At 37.2% G+C, this 14282-nt stretch overlaps 2 long non-coding RNA genes and 1 pseudogene across 2 annotated transcripts; 1 reads left to right on the top strand and 2 right to left on the bottom strand.

Annotated features, from left to right (window-relative positions):
* Window positions 1–2692: 2692 nt before the first annotated feature.
* On the bottom strand, window positions 2693–3357 carry LOC124202492. Its single transcript, XR_006878188.1, has 3 exons — window positions 3188–3357; window positions 2877–3110; window positions 2693–2819 (listed from the first exon to the last, which is right to left on the bottom strand). It is a non-coding gene; the product is annotated as an uncharacterized LOC124202492 (long non-coding RNA).
* A 1736-nt stretch (window positions 3358–5093) lies between these two features.
* On the bottom strand, window positions 5094–5985 carry LOC124202354. Its single transcript, XR_006878049.1, has 3 exons — window positions 5822–5985; window positions 5561–5742; window positions 5094–5494 (listed from the first exon to the last, which is right to left on the bottom strand). It is a non-coding gene; the product is annotated as an uncharacterized LOC124202354 (long non-coding RNA).
* A 237-nt stretch (window positions 5986–6222) lies between these two features.
* LOC124202960 lies at window positions 6223–10707 on the top strand (annotated as a pseudogene).
* Window positions 10708–14282: the final 3575 nt, after the last annotated feature.

Here is a 14282-nt window from a genome sequence, read left to right as displayed (position 1 = left end):
TACCATAAGCATCTCCCGAAATCACTGCCCCTTAACTATACTAATTCATTACCCTAAGATGTCGTTATGTGTATTTACGTATTGTGTTTTATGCCAGCCGCTAGAGGGCCAAGGTGGGACCTGGGAGACCGACTAAGCAAAGTGAAGTACACTTATTTTAGATATACCGAGACGAGAGGGCTGTTTAGAGGGAGCTTTGATTATCTGGCCTCCCCTCGCGATATTTATAATTGGAAATATATTTTGTTTGAACCCGTCTTTCCTTATTATATTTATTCAAAGTAGTAACTGGTAAGGGTAAGGGGAGGGGAAATAAGGAAAAAAGAGGTGGGAAAGAAAGAGTAACGCCGAGTGACTTGCCGGCTGCAGGCTCTATGTAAAGTCCAGCAGTCGACATTTTGCCCCCTCCCCCTCCTGAGAAGACGAATTCGACTGCGCTGCTCCTTTCGGTGAGCTTTGGAAGATTTGCCTTACTTGGCGGTATGGGCGGTATGGTTCAAATTCTGAAGGGGGAGAACTACTGGTAAATGCTTCCGGAGCACTTACTGACAGTATAGCCATTGAACAGCAGCAATGTCCATAGGCCTGTTTGACTCAGTGATTTGGAACGACAACATTTTTGGTGGACCAAAAATCACACACACAATATTACAAGAAACTGAAATATCAATTATGTTTAGCTTACATTTTGGATGCCTTCCGGGCTTCTGCTTGGATATTCAGCAGTTCCCTTAACACCTTCTGAGCCTGGAATTCAGGTTGGTAGATTTGCTCAACCTCTTCCGCCGCTTGCTTCCGTTTCGTTGACTCTTCCCTCCGTTTCAAGGCTTCTAGCCTATTTTCTTCATTTCTGGCATCTTGAATTTCCTTTAGCTTTGCAGCCACTTCCTTTGCTGTTTTTCCCAGCTCTTGTTGCTGTGCCCTTAATATTTATTTCTTATATATTCTTATCTATTCTTCTTCTATTCTTTCTCTTGGTATTTCCTCTGTCTTTTTTTCTTCATTGCTTGCCTCTCATTGCTCCTCTGCTTTTCTTTTTCGACTATTTTCCTCTTCCTCCTTCTCTTCTATGAGGCGGAAGGCGGCTCACATCAGCGTCATCAACTTGTGACATGAGCCCTTCTAACTCTTCTTCTTCTGTGATTGGCTTGATCTTTCAGAGCATTACACACCTTTTCGGGAGTAAAAAACAAAAATTTGACACCTATCGAAAACATTACAATAAAGATTTGTTATTGCAACATTCAATTAGACAATAACAATCGAAGATACCACTGCCATGACGAGTATTGAAGTAAATAATTGCATCAAATTTGCTTCGCTCTCAAGTATGTCGCTCATTGCTTTCACCTTATTAATTGAAACCAAAATTTAAAAAAAAATCTTTAATTAAAATAAATAATTATTTGAATTACTCAAGATTGCTGAGATAATTCATCTGGTCAACGATCAAAGCATTCAAAGGGGATACAACAAGTGTAACACCTTGTTGAAGCAATTCTGGTATGAAAAGAAGCAGACTTTCCTCACCGGTAGGCATGACTGCCACACAATCTTTACCAGCCAATACAGCATCAATCACTTCATATTTCTAAATACTAAGAAATGAATAACAGTAACTAATCTTAATTTATTCTTTAAAAAATGTGAGAGCCAAGAACCGACGGATAACACATCATCATCGTCATCCATTACTGAAGATGCTGCAGCATCATCTTCCATAAAGATACTGTTAACCCAAAAAAATTTCACAATGACTAGAGAAATCTGTTGTTTGCTAGCAAAGAACTTACCCACTATCTTCATTTTCGACAATTGAGTTTGGTACTACATTTAAGGACATCTTCTTCTCAAGTAGTAGATTTAATAGTAACGAAGCAGGCTCGTGTTTCTCCAATGTCGAAGGGAACATTGGATAAGCGTATAGATTAATTTTCTTCTCCACAGTAAAAGCAACTTGCAGGTGACTGCACTTCATAAGTTTTGCAATCAGGGAAACATCTATAAAGAATCGAATAAGAATAAGGAGAAAACAAAAATGCTTTCAAAACACTGACAGACACAGGTATAACGCCTCATCGTGTAACCATCGTAATCTGATCAGAAAATCACACAGAAAACTAAAAGAAAACAAATTTAAATTACATTTACATTTCGTTTTCTTTTTCGCGCCGTTGGTTTGGTGTTTTTGTTTGTTTTGGACAAGGAGTGCCAAAAGAAGGAGCCCACTCCTCTCCCCCCATCACACACACACACAATGGAAAAATGAAAAAAACATAAGAGAAAAAAAGAGAAAGCAGCTAACAAGTAAAAATAAATGCAAACAAAAAAGCAAATTTGAAGAATTTGAAAGAATTCAAATGAATTTAGGAAGAAAGATGAGCTTTTAGCTATAAAGTTTGAACTCTAAGATTAAAAGTGAAGAATTAATTAAATAAACAATCGTTAATGTCAATTTCTTCCATGGTCTTCGATCGTCCTCCTTTTGGTGCTGGATATAGCCCTCTGTGTGTTCTTGATAAAGATTCTATTTAAAAAAAATACTAAATGAACCATTAGTTAAAAAATCAAAAGAAAATATTATAATAACCATTTAACATGGTGGTTAGGTAGCCATGTACTGTTGGCGTTACTTGTTGAATTAATTCTTTCTCCCTAGTTTCTTCTATTGCCAATACAAATTCTTCACCAGTAACAAATGTATTACATGGCACTGTTGCAAAACCAAACCCTGTCTTTTTCAACTGTAAACCATAACAAAAAAAAACAATGGAATTCCTTGGAATTCCAAATTTTTCAGCATCAAGAATGAAATTAGCCTAAATAATTAATAAAACAATAAAAGTAACATTTCTTAATTGCAATAAATTACGTACAAAGTGGAATGGACTAATACAAAAGTTGGCCGGATGTATCACTAAAATTGTTAATCGAGAGCCAGGATAATACTTAGATATCATGACATCTAGTAGGTTGGCAATTGGCTGATTTGGCGATTTATTGCAGCACTTATGCATTTCGGATATAGCACTTCGCGCATCGGCATGGGCATCAAACGTTGCGACAAATTTTGTCGAAATTCAAAATTGATCAGTTGTTGGTTATCCAAACTAAAGAAAAATCAAATGAAAAAGTCGATAATGCGAATTAAATAACCTACCCAGGAAAAACGTGAAAAAAAACTTACTATTTATAGTAGAACCCCTCAGCTCTGAAGCGATGGAAAGTATCCAATGTTTTCCCGTTCGTGTGTCTTCCAACGACGAATAAGTATTCGTGTGGGATTACACTAATCGGATCCATGTTGCTGAATTTAATTTCCTTCATCGGTTTTTCGAGATGTTTTCGAATTGTTTTACCACCATACTTAGGACATTTCCCAATATAAATATTTCTACAATTGGCAAAACATAAAGAACACGTCATAACCGAAGGTGGATACATCAAATCAAAGTTAGTTTTTGATGCAACTTGTTCAAGTAATTTTTTCTTTGATTGATTTTGTTGCAGAGAATAGTGTTGTTCTATCAAAGAAGTGGCGACCTCACCTTTTGATAACATTTGAGGAATTATTATTGAACTGAAATTGTTGTCCAGCCATCCCAGCTAGCAGAGTATATTCCCCAAATATTGCTAAAATATTATATTCCTACAATTGAGATGTTGGTAAAATAATTTTTTTAAATATTTTTCCAATATATTTTTGCACCCAAATTTGTTGGCTCACAATATTTTTTCAACTTGTTATACTTATTTAACTTTTATTAGTGAAATAACAGTTTTACTACTTTTAAAATTTTGACGGAAATCTGGTTGTTGTGTTTATGGTTACATAGTCCAGCGTGGAATATTTATTCATCTTCAACTTGTTATTAACAAGTTTTTGTTTTTGGTCTTGAGTGATTTTGAACCATCACACCTTGAGTCACTAATCCAATGCTATAACCACTACACCAACAGCGATATTACAAATGTTTTTCGACTTGAGGCAATAAAAGTTTTTAACTTCTAGAAGCCACGTAAACAAGGGTTAAGAGGGGATTCCCTATAGGGGTTTGTCCCGACAGGCAATAGACAGATCCAGAGGATCTCGCCAAGGATGTCCCTACGGCCAAAAAAGGGATAAGTCTAGTCCCGTAATGGTAAAATATTGTTTTTCGAGAATATTCTTCGGTCGATAACCCACATATTTGTATAATATTAGATGATTACTTTGCTGCGTCAAGGTGGCTGTTAAATTGTTTTGTTGTTTTCCCAATGAATGACTATTATGAAAGATGAATAAATCAATATTACTTTTTGTTATTTTCCCAATAACGGACCATTAAAAAAGTAATAAATCCTTTTTTTATGAAAAAGCTATAGTCTTTCACATTTCACATGCGTTCAAAATCCTAAATGTTTTATATCGTATTCAATTCGTTCTGCATACAATTGCCTAAATGAACAATCCAATTGTCTTAAAATCCAAATCTTGCACAAGTCTCGAACAACTAACTTACGTACTTCGAAATTAAAACTCTTCCTTCACGCTAACGTGATATAATTTATCTTAAACGTTAAGGAGATGAAATGTTAAAACTGCTATTATTATATATCCATATAGGTAATTCTATGGAGGTTGGTTCAAACCCACTTTCAGCAAACAAATGACTTATGAAACAAATAGTCTCAATAATCATAAATTCCTGCACTGATGTAATTAAATCGATTTTGCTCACGCTGGGCTATAACCATGACAATGTGTAAGTATGCACTATCCATCTGGTCACATCGGGACTTTATTAACATTTCTGTTGCTGGTGTAGTGGTTATAGCATTGGATTGGTGACTCAAAGGATGATGGTTCAAACCCACTCTCGGTACAAAAGGCAGCAGCTAATCAATCATATAGGATTTTGAACGTGTGGTAAATGTAAAAGACTATAGCTTTTTCATAGAAAACGATTTATTCCTTATTTAATGATCCGTTATTGGGAAAATAAAAAAAAATAATACTAATTTATTCATCTTTGATAATAGTCATTTATTGGGAAAATAACAAAAAAATTTAACAGCCACCTTGTCGCAACAAAGTAATAATATAATATTATACCAATATGTGGGTTATCGATCGAAGAATATTGTCGGAAAAAAATATTTTACCAATAAAGAAATGCTAGGTGGGATGTCACAAAATTAGTAAAACACTCATTGTCATCTAAATTCACCACCATTTTTAGTTAAATGAAACTACTGACACGTTGCAAAAGTGACGAAACTAGAACACACACTAGTCCTTGGTCAACTGCTCAGTAAAGGCATGGCCTACTCCAGTAACGGCCTAAAGGCTGGCTATCCCTGGATTGCCGAATAGATCCAGCTTAATGTAACTATCACTTATTGTAACCCCCTGGACGTTGCAAACACACACTAAACACACTTGAACCGATGAACGAATAGAGTTTCCAAGATGCGTTTGCTGTAGTGAAACACCCAGCAAATGGCTGCAATGCTGTTAACAGAAACAGGGAAATAGAGGGGGGAAAATAACAGCAATAACTAAGTAAATGAAACCTACTGGCTAACTTGACTCATGGGCTGGCTGGCTGCACGTAGAATGTCTTTCAAACCAAGTGCTGCAACTGTTTTGCTCTCATCCAGTCCTTTGCCACGAGGTTCTTGACGAAACTTGACGAAACGATGAGATTTCAAGCGGTGAATTTGGGTCTTCAGCTCCTATAGTGTTGAATTTGGGTCAACCTAAAAGAAGAAATACATTTGGTCAATGGTCATTCTAGTGGCAGAGTGCCATACATGTCTGCCACCTAACTCAACTTACCGTTAAAGTTGCCAACTGTTTTCCCCCTGAAGTACTTAAAATGCCAATCTAAAAGTGAACCCAAAATGAAATGTTATTAGTAAATTTTTAGGTTAATTCAAAATACAAAGCTAGTATTGATAACCAAACTAAATCGACGAGTTATATGATACACACCTCCATTTTGATTTTCGTTTAGTCGAATATCGCTTCTCACGATTCAGAACGAAGCCGACAGAAGATATATAGCAAGAATTACAACTGAAATTAAAGTTGTAAAGCGAGTGAAGCCTGTGGGCAATTTCAGCTTTTTTAACTAAAAACATATTTTTAATATTTTAAATCTAAAAACATAATGTTTTTCATTATGTTTTTTAAATTAATGCCGGCTAGAAAAAAAAACTATAAATACTAGTCTGTAATACTCCGCACAGTTTTCGTTCACTTGTGACGTTTCCGTGTGTTAAAGTTAAAAGTTTTTAACTTGATTTCAGCAACCTCTTGTGGATTTTATGTTTTATCGGCTATCAGTGGTTACAACTTACAAGAATAGTCCCTCACGATAAATTTTTTTACAAAAACGTTTTTGAACTTCTGCTGAACTGGCTGAACAGATTATATTATTTATATTGCCGCAAACTAAAAAAAAACGTCGTTCTTTTAAAATAGAAGAAGAAAAATGAGTGACAAGATAAATAGGTTAACTGTTTCTGTGCTGGTTTGTGTATCAGCTGTGTATTTCGCTGCGCTGTTGGTGGTATCCAGTCAAATTAACAAGATTCAACCTGTCCCTTATCTTGACGAGATCTATCATGTGCCACAAGCCCAAGAATATTGCCAAGGAAACTTTTCACATGTAGGGTTTTATATTGTATTCTGATATTTTATTGTCAACAAATTATCTAACAAAAAATTATTGTTTATGCAGTGGGATAACAGGATTACTACTTTGCCTGGATTGTATCTGATCTCGGTTGGTGTCATTACACCATTATCTAGCTGGTTTAGTAAAAATTTGTGTGAAACACATCACCTACGACTAACCAATGTTGTTCTCAGTTTGAGCAATTTTGTGCTGAACGTTTGGTTGACCAAAAAAATCCATCGAGACTCTGGGGTAAGCTAAAGTGTGTTACCTTGTTTGTTTTTTTAAGTAGAAAGTGCATTGTATTTTCTTTCTGAAATCCAGAAACACGATACATGGAAAGGCATGGCATCAGCACTAAATGTAGCCCTCTTCCCACCTCTTTTTTTTTTTTTTCATTTCTGTACTACACTGATGTAGCTGCGTCGTTCCTAGTTTTTCTCATGTACGGTCTTCACATGTACGGAAAGAATGCATTAGCGGCTGTTGCTGGTATGGATTTCCAAGTCGTAAATTTAATCGTCTTTGTTAATTTTCACATTTGGCGTGCAGGAATCGCAGCCGTGCTGGTGAGACAAACGTCTATCGTCTGCGTAATCCTTGTAGCTGTTGGATGCTTCGATTTAAGTTTGCAAAAGCTACTGTTGTCAGCCAAAGATCGTAAATTCCACATTCTTTCAAGTTGGCATCAAGTTCAAGTAAATAAGAATATGAATATAATTTTAATTGGAACCATTTTTAAATATTGAATGTTACATTCTAGGTCATTTTGAAAAAGTTTTTAAATTTGACTCCCGCCCCCCCAAAAATTCATACATACGGTACATACATAATCATCGGTACATCATCATTCCATTGTATCTCTTTGGTGCATTTGCAACCTACCGAACGATGTCTACGAGTAAGAGTTTCATATTTTCTTTGGCATTCATTGTCTGTTGTTTTGTCGCTCTGGTGCCTCAACGACTCCTAGAGATTCGCTATTTCTTCATCCCTTTTTTGTTTGTAAGATTGCATACCCGACCCAGTTCTTGGATGGCTTTGTTTTTCAAATTCTCAATGTATATCGCCATTACGATGACATCATCGTGTGTCTCGTCGTATAACCATTACAGACAGTTTGTAAACGTCCCCTGTCTTCTTATACGAACCAGCTATTTTTGTTCATGGCGGATTATGGAGAATTGACTGGTCTCACGATAAATTATTTGTTGCAGTACTTCTCCCTTAATTTCCTACCCATTCTTAGTTATTTGATGCTATGGTTTTCTTAGTTATCGGGTGATTTAATAATTTAAATTAAATACATTTCTGGTTAGATCTTTTTTCCGAAATTTCATAGCCCCAATAAAAATCATTTCATGTTTTGTAAAAGGCCTACAATAAGCCTACAATAAGGCTCCGATGCCTGGGCCCCGATACACAGTCCGTATGTCGAACGTCGAAAAATAGGGCCTGTTAATCGTATTTTCGCACAATTTCACCAATATATCTGCTTTTAAAGTAATATTTATTCGTGAAACGACAAGTATATGTTTAATTTGGGCCAAAGACATTCATACCAGTGGTATGAAAGTCCACTGCCACATGCCTGAATTCCAAATCCTTTCAGGCCAGTGGCGCTAGTAAACATATGTCCGTCTCTACATTAGCTCAACCACACTACTCTAGGGTTGCGATGATCATTGATCAGTGGGCAGTCGCGTGTTGGCGAAGTTGGTTGAAAGGGGGAGGGGCAACTCCGTGAGGGACTTTGGGTCCGAATAATTTAATATTCAGAAAGGCCGACATGGCTTGAGACACTCCCTAAATCGCATTTCATACGTAGAATGACATCTTCACCATCCGTCAATGTGAAAATCCTTTCGCGGGCAAACTCCTTGGTGAAACTTCGCATTTCCGACACAACGTGCTACCTTTGACAGGAATCAAGCAGGGGGCATGCAGGCTCGCTGTCATCAGCGGATTACGACTGAGTTGTACACTCATTTCTCGGAGACAACAGGGAAAATTTCTATGGAAACAATCTTACCAAAATTCAATCAGCGAGACTGTGGCGTGTTTCGGCAACCCCTCTTCCACTACCGCTGTACACCAGCCAGTCAGCCGTATCAGTTGGAGGTCTTGGCTGAAGTTGCAGACGTAGACGAGGGAAGGCTTTCCTACGCGAGGTGTCGTCAGAGGGGGAGGAGTGTCATTAGACCATTCAGTGTAATCAACTTGCAAATTGAAGCGTGATCCTGGACTTGTTGGTGGAAAAACAACTAAAAAAAGAAAAAAAAATTTAACTGACGTATTAAAGCACAGCAAACGGTAGCGGTTTATCTTTACTGTCGCATCGTCAGAAGAGTCTGTCAACGTATGTTGGTGGGATTCAGGTCTCAGTTTCTGTTCCAAAATTTTGTGAATGATAACCTATAACTTGCATAGTTCACCTGTTGACTATGCGAGTTAAATTTTAAACTGACATTTATGCTGGCTACCTGTAACAAGACCATAATTTGGTTTTCTTTCTATTTTTAAGGCTAAAGTGGGGTGCTGTGAGCAACTGATCGAGAAGGAGGAATTTCGAAAAAAATCGGAGAGCTCGAGAAAGAGCTCTCTAAGCCCATGGTGGTCAAAATCACAGCGTAGTTGCATCAAGACTGCCCAAGGTTTATATTTATCGTTTATTATCTCCACAGTTGATACTTTATATCTAGTCTAGTTTAAGAAAGAGTTCTTAGCTTACTATGGCCAGTCACAATTGAAATGTTCCTAACATTCTTAAGAAATGTATTGCTAGTTCTTACTGCCCTGTTCCACTTGAATCATCAGATTATTTAAGAAACCGAAAGGAAGAGAAAAAAAGGGAAGAAATTCGTAAAAAATTAAATTTAAGTCTTAATTAGGCCTAAAATACATGATTTTAGCATACTCCATCATAGCAATCACTGAAGAAAATAAGCAAGCCAAAAGTCCTAATAAGGAAATGAAAAAAACATAAGGTTTGAAATACGTTCTATTATCCTTCTTATCCACATGAAAGAACCCACCCACCCACCCCCCCCCCCGTCGCCAAAACTGCATTAAGAACCAGGCATGACAATAACGATGCAGCAATGTCATGCCCCTTTGAAGTCATTTTCCCATTTTGGCAGTCGAAAACGATTTTTGCCATTGCACGGAGAAACTTAGCCACAATTTCACAGAACATCCCGCTGACAGGAATGTTAAGAAGTGACACACGTGATTGTTTCTGGATGAAAAAGGTAAATTTTTGAACCCGTTTAAACCTAATTTTAAACAACATTGAAAGATACTTCCAGCAGGTTCATTTCCTTTATCAGCGTCATCATTATTTACATCTTATGATTGTTTCTGGATAAAAATATGTGAATTTTTGAACCCATTTAAACCTTATATTAAACAGAATTGAGAATTGAAACTTTCAACAGATTGATTTCCTTTATCAGTGTCATCATTCTTGAAATCTTCCTTTGGAATCAGCGTCGAGGATTCAAAATGTTGTACTCCTAAGAAAAAAATGCATTTTAAACCTAAATTAAAACATAACTAAAAAATCATTTACAGCAGATCCATTTCCTGAAACATTGGAGCTACCATCGATGTCTCCAATTTGGGGTAGGTCAGTAGGCCTATTTAAATTTTCCATTTCTATCTATTGCAAGTAGCATTAATAATGAAAGATTATACAAAATGAGATTTAAAACTTAGAATTTCTTCAGTAGGCCTATGTTTTACAAGACAGAAACGAAACGAAGAACGTAACAAGAGCATACAATATTTTTATTTAAAAATTCCACATTTTACACAACAGAAGTTGCTCTAGCGTTGGAATATTCTCACAAGTAAATTGTTTTGTGTTACACAATTCTTGTTTACATCTTTTATAACAAAATTTCTATGTTCCCATAGGCATGGCATCATTCATCGTGATGTTAAGCCAGACAACATGCTTCAGTCAGATAAATGCCATGTTAAATCGACTGATTTCGGTTCGAGTCGCGTACATATTGACAAAGGTAACGTGCGGGTTTAGTTGGAAAAGATATTTCTTTATATAAGTCGAGAAAATTTTGTTGTGCGAGTCTTACTCATTTTTAAAATTGTGTTGAATACGTAAAAGAAGTTCAATCGGTTACTACCGTGTTCCAAAATATTCTGAATTTATGATGAATATATCACTAAGTAATCCAGAAATAGCCAGGTCTTTTTCAATCATGCTTCCATCTATAAAATCGAAGATTTTCGACATTGCTCCAAAAGCTTTGGTTGCATGTCCTATGGCGATAAAGTTCACTGGTATATTCATTGTTTCCTCAAGTGCCTTTTTCTATAAAGAAAAAACAAATATTTTTATGGCTCAATTACTTTTCATCCGACTTTCACTTACTTCATTTTTGCGTTCGTGAAGTGGTATATTAATTGCTCTTTCATTTAATGAATTCTTCGGCGTCCATACTGCTGATTCCCTCTGTTTAAAAGTAAGTATATCATCATAAAGGTATGTATCCAAAATTTGATGAAAAATTATTCTCTCTTCAATGTCCATGTTTCTCCAAATGATGATAAACAAATTGAAATGAAAATATATCGAAGAAAAAAATGAATGGAAAGCAAAGTGTGAGTTCAGATGCAACTAACACTAACTATTCGATAGAAACCGGTACGAAAACCAAAGAAAAAGCGCAAAATTTTTGTTATAAAAAAACTCTTTGTCTTCGCTCTCTTTTGCTACTCATTTTCTATGAGCTCTGGGTTTTTTTAAGGAAAAGCGGTTAAGAAAACTCGTCTACAGTAAGGGCAAACCCTTGCTCTGAGACAAAAGCCAATTGCAAACCTCTTCTGCGGTAATTGCGCTACATACTCTCCGTAAAAATTATATTCGCAGCAATCGATCCCTCAAAAAAGCTGGACGTCCCAGCTATATGTTGCATAGCATCAAATGACCCCATTCTGTGTCGAGAAAGTGGAGCGGTATTAAGGTGGAGAAAGGGACTAAAGAGTTCATTCGTAAATTGAAAGAGAGGCAAGTTCTCCCATATTTCGTGAAGACTTATCGACGGGCTGCGACTAGAGACCCTAGGACAGGACGTTGCTGCAGCAGTTGGTCGTATGGATTTGCGTTAGGGTCTATATCTTACCAAAAAAACACGAAAGTCCGTTGACTGCCGGAGAGCGTGACTCTTCCATCGGAGAAGGCTAGATGCTCACTGTTTCTTTTACCTTGAACGGCTTGCAGAAGTTGGAGGAATCACTAACTACTGCAACTGTCCGCATCCGGATTACTACGCCTTTGGAGACGAAGAGGAGAAAGCCGTCGATATCACGGATGAAAATCAAATAACGTCATTTCACACGTTTTCCCGATTAAATTTTTTTTATTTCTTTCTAATTTCTAATTTTGTTTTCCTTGATTTCATTTCCTGTAATTATCCGGCTACGTTACATACGATACGTATTATTCAAAAGGTCTTTCACGACTTTGCATTCGAAAACGATGTAGTAAAACTCGAGGTATGCTGAAAGGATTTTTTCATCGTTGAATTTCAATTTTTCGTCCAACTATGCTGATAAACTAATGGCAATGAGCTGCAGGTAAGATCAGCTTACTTAATGGTGTGGTGGTCGTCACTAGGAAGAGGTCTCGTAAGCCAAATTTCTTTATGACAGTTTTTTCTAGTTCTGCACATCTATGGCCCTTTTTCTCCAACATTCATCCAGGCTGTCCCCGAGTCGCGGTCTGAAATCAAACGGCACATTTGCCGAGGGCGGCTGCAAAATCATTGATTTCACCTGTGTGGCTTGCACCCTTGACCTAGCATCACAAGGCCGAAGACATGTGAAAGTCCATTAAAGGAAATGTTCATGCACTTTGTGAGAAATTTGCAAGGTAATTCGTGTTGGGGTAAATTATCAACGGTTCAAGGTAACGGTGAACGACTTTCCGACACTTACCTGGTCTACACGAAGAGAGTGACAGTGTCTGGTGAAAGTCGATGCATGGTAGTGTTCTGTATTAATTTCGCTATCAAGACATACCCACCCACCCCCTACCCTTGTCGCTGCCCTTTCAAGTTGAGATTCCTTGTACAAGGTCGCATTTGCGACAAATATTCAACAAGTCACTGTAATCCTTTTCTTCGTAAATGACCTTTTCAAGATTCACATATTATTCTTCGTCCATCCACGGCCTTCACCGCCAGTCATCACCAAACAGTTATCCGATTACGGGTTCCCTTTTTGGGAGAAGAAATCGGCTAGTCTAATCTCAAGCGTGGAATATTCGACAGTTAGACCATAGGTCGTGACAAAGTGGTGTAATGATTATTTTGTTATTTTCAGTTACAACTCATTTTTAAAATTTGGTTTTTAATGGAAGGTAGAGGGTGGCATTCGGTGGCAACTATTTAATTTGGAATCCAGATTTCCAAGTCTCTGTACAACACTCGACGAGTGAGCCGAGTTCAGACAAGCAGGCGCGGTATTGCAGCAACCGAGGATCCACTCTATCAATTGTTACCAACACAGCCAGGGAGTTTGAAGAATCCTGTGAACGTGCTTTTGCATGTCAGTGCACCTAGCCAAAAGAGTGACGTGGACGAAATTTTTTTCAGTCGCGTAATTTCGAGTGAACGTTCGCACGTAACGGAACGGAAAAACCCGAAAATATTTGCATAATGAAGGTTATTTAGCGGTCTTGTCATGAAATCTAGATTAGCTTTTAACTGGACCCAATTGGCATTCCTTTTGAGCGAGTAATCGTTTGCCCAAATCCCTGTGAAATATTTATTAACCCCATCCAATGACTTAAATTTGTATCGTTAAATTTCACCCAAGTTGGTGGGGAAGGGGTTGAAGGTTTGATCCGCCACGAATAACCAACATTAAATGTAAATGCTTCCTAAACGAAGATAAAGAACTATATAGTAATAGGCAACGAGTATCAATCTGAGTAATGTTAAAGTTCACAATGTGGTGGATCCATCAGTGGCAGTGTAATCAAAATGTATGCATTCTCGAAGTATGTAAAGGAGAAGTCACTGGTGAGACATCCGGTTAAACAATAGACAGATGCCTTTACCTAATCGCAGTTTGAGCAATCCTCTGTACTTCATATTCACTTCTCTGATTTTCCGCGTTGTTCAAGTATCTGAGTTTCCTTACACTTAAGGCCCAAAAGAAATACTCTACAGCCTGACGCTAACGAAGGCTGATCACACCGACTACATTTATAAAAACCAATTCTGCTCTGATCTACGAGACCGCAAACGCGACAAAATAGAGTCGAGAAGTACCAAAGCCACCAACCTACTCCTCGGTGGGTGCTCCTTCAAACAAACGAATTTAAATGGAACGAAACTTAAGGGATACCTTTCATATTACTGAAATGTATTTGTGCCAATTGAGCGATACATGTTTTCGGGTTTACGCCAATAAAATAATTTCATGTAATGTATTCAAAAGATTCAGAAACGCAACTCGTGATTAGTTTGAATATGATAATCCACATCTACAATATAAAAAACAGGTAAAATAGACCAATGTTAACTTTTGATGATATTTGATGTCTTGGCAGATGGGCTCGACTGAAAAAAAATTAATGAAACCTTC

This window comes from Daphnia pulex, chromosome 9, assembly GCF_021134715.1.
Source record: "Daphnia pulex isolate KAP4 chromosome 9, ASM2113471v1".
Lineage (NCBI taxonomy): Eukaryota > Metazoa > Arthropoda > Branchiopoda > Diplostraca > Daphniidae > Daphnia > Daphnia pulex.
This window is presented reverse-complemented; position numbering and strand designations above follow the sequence as displayed.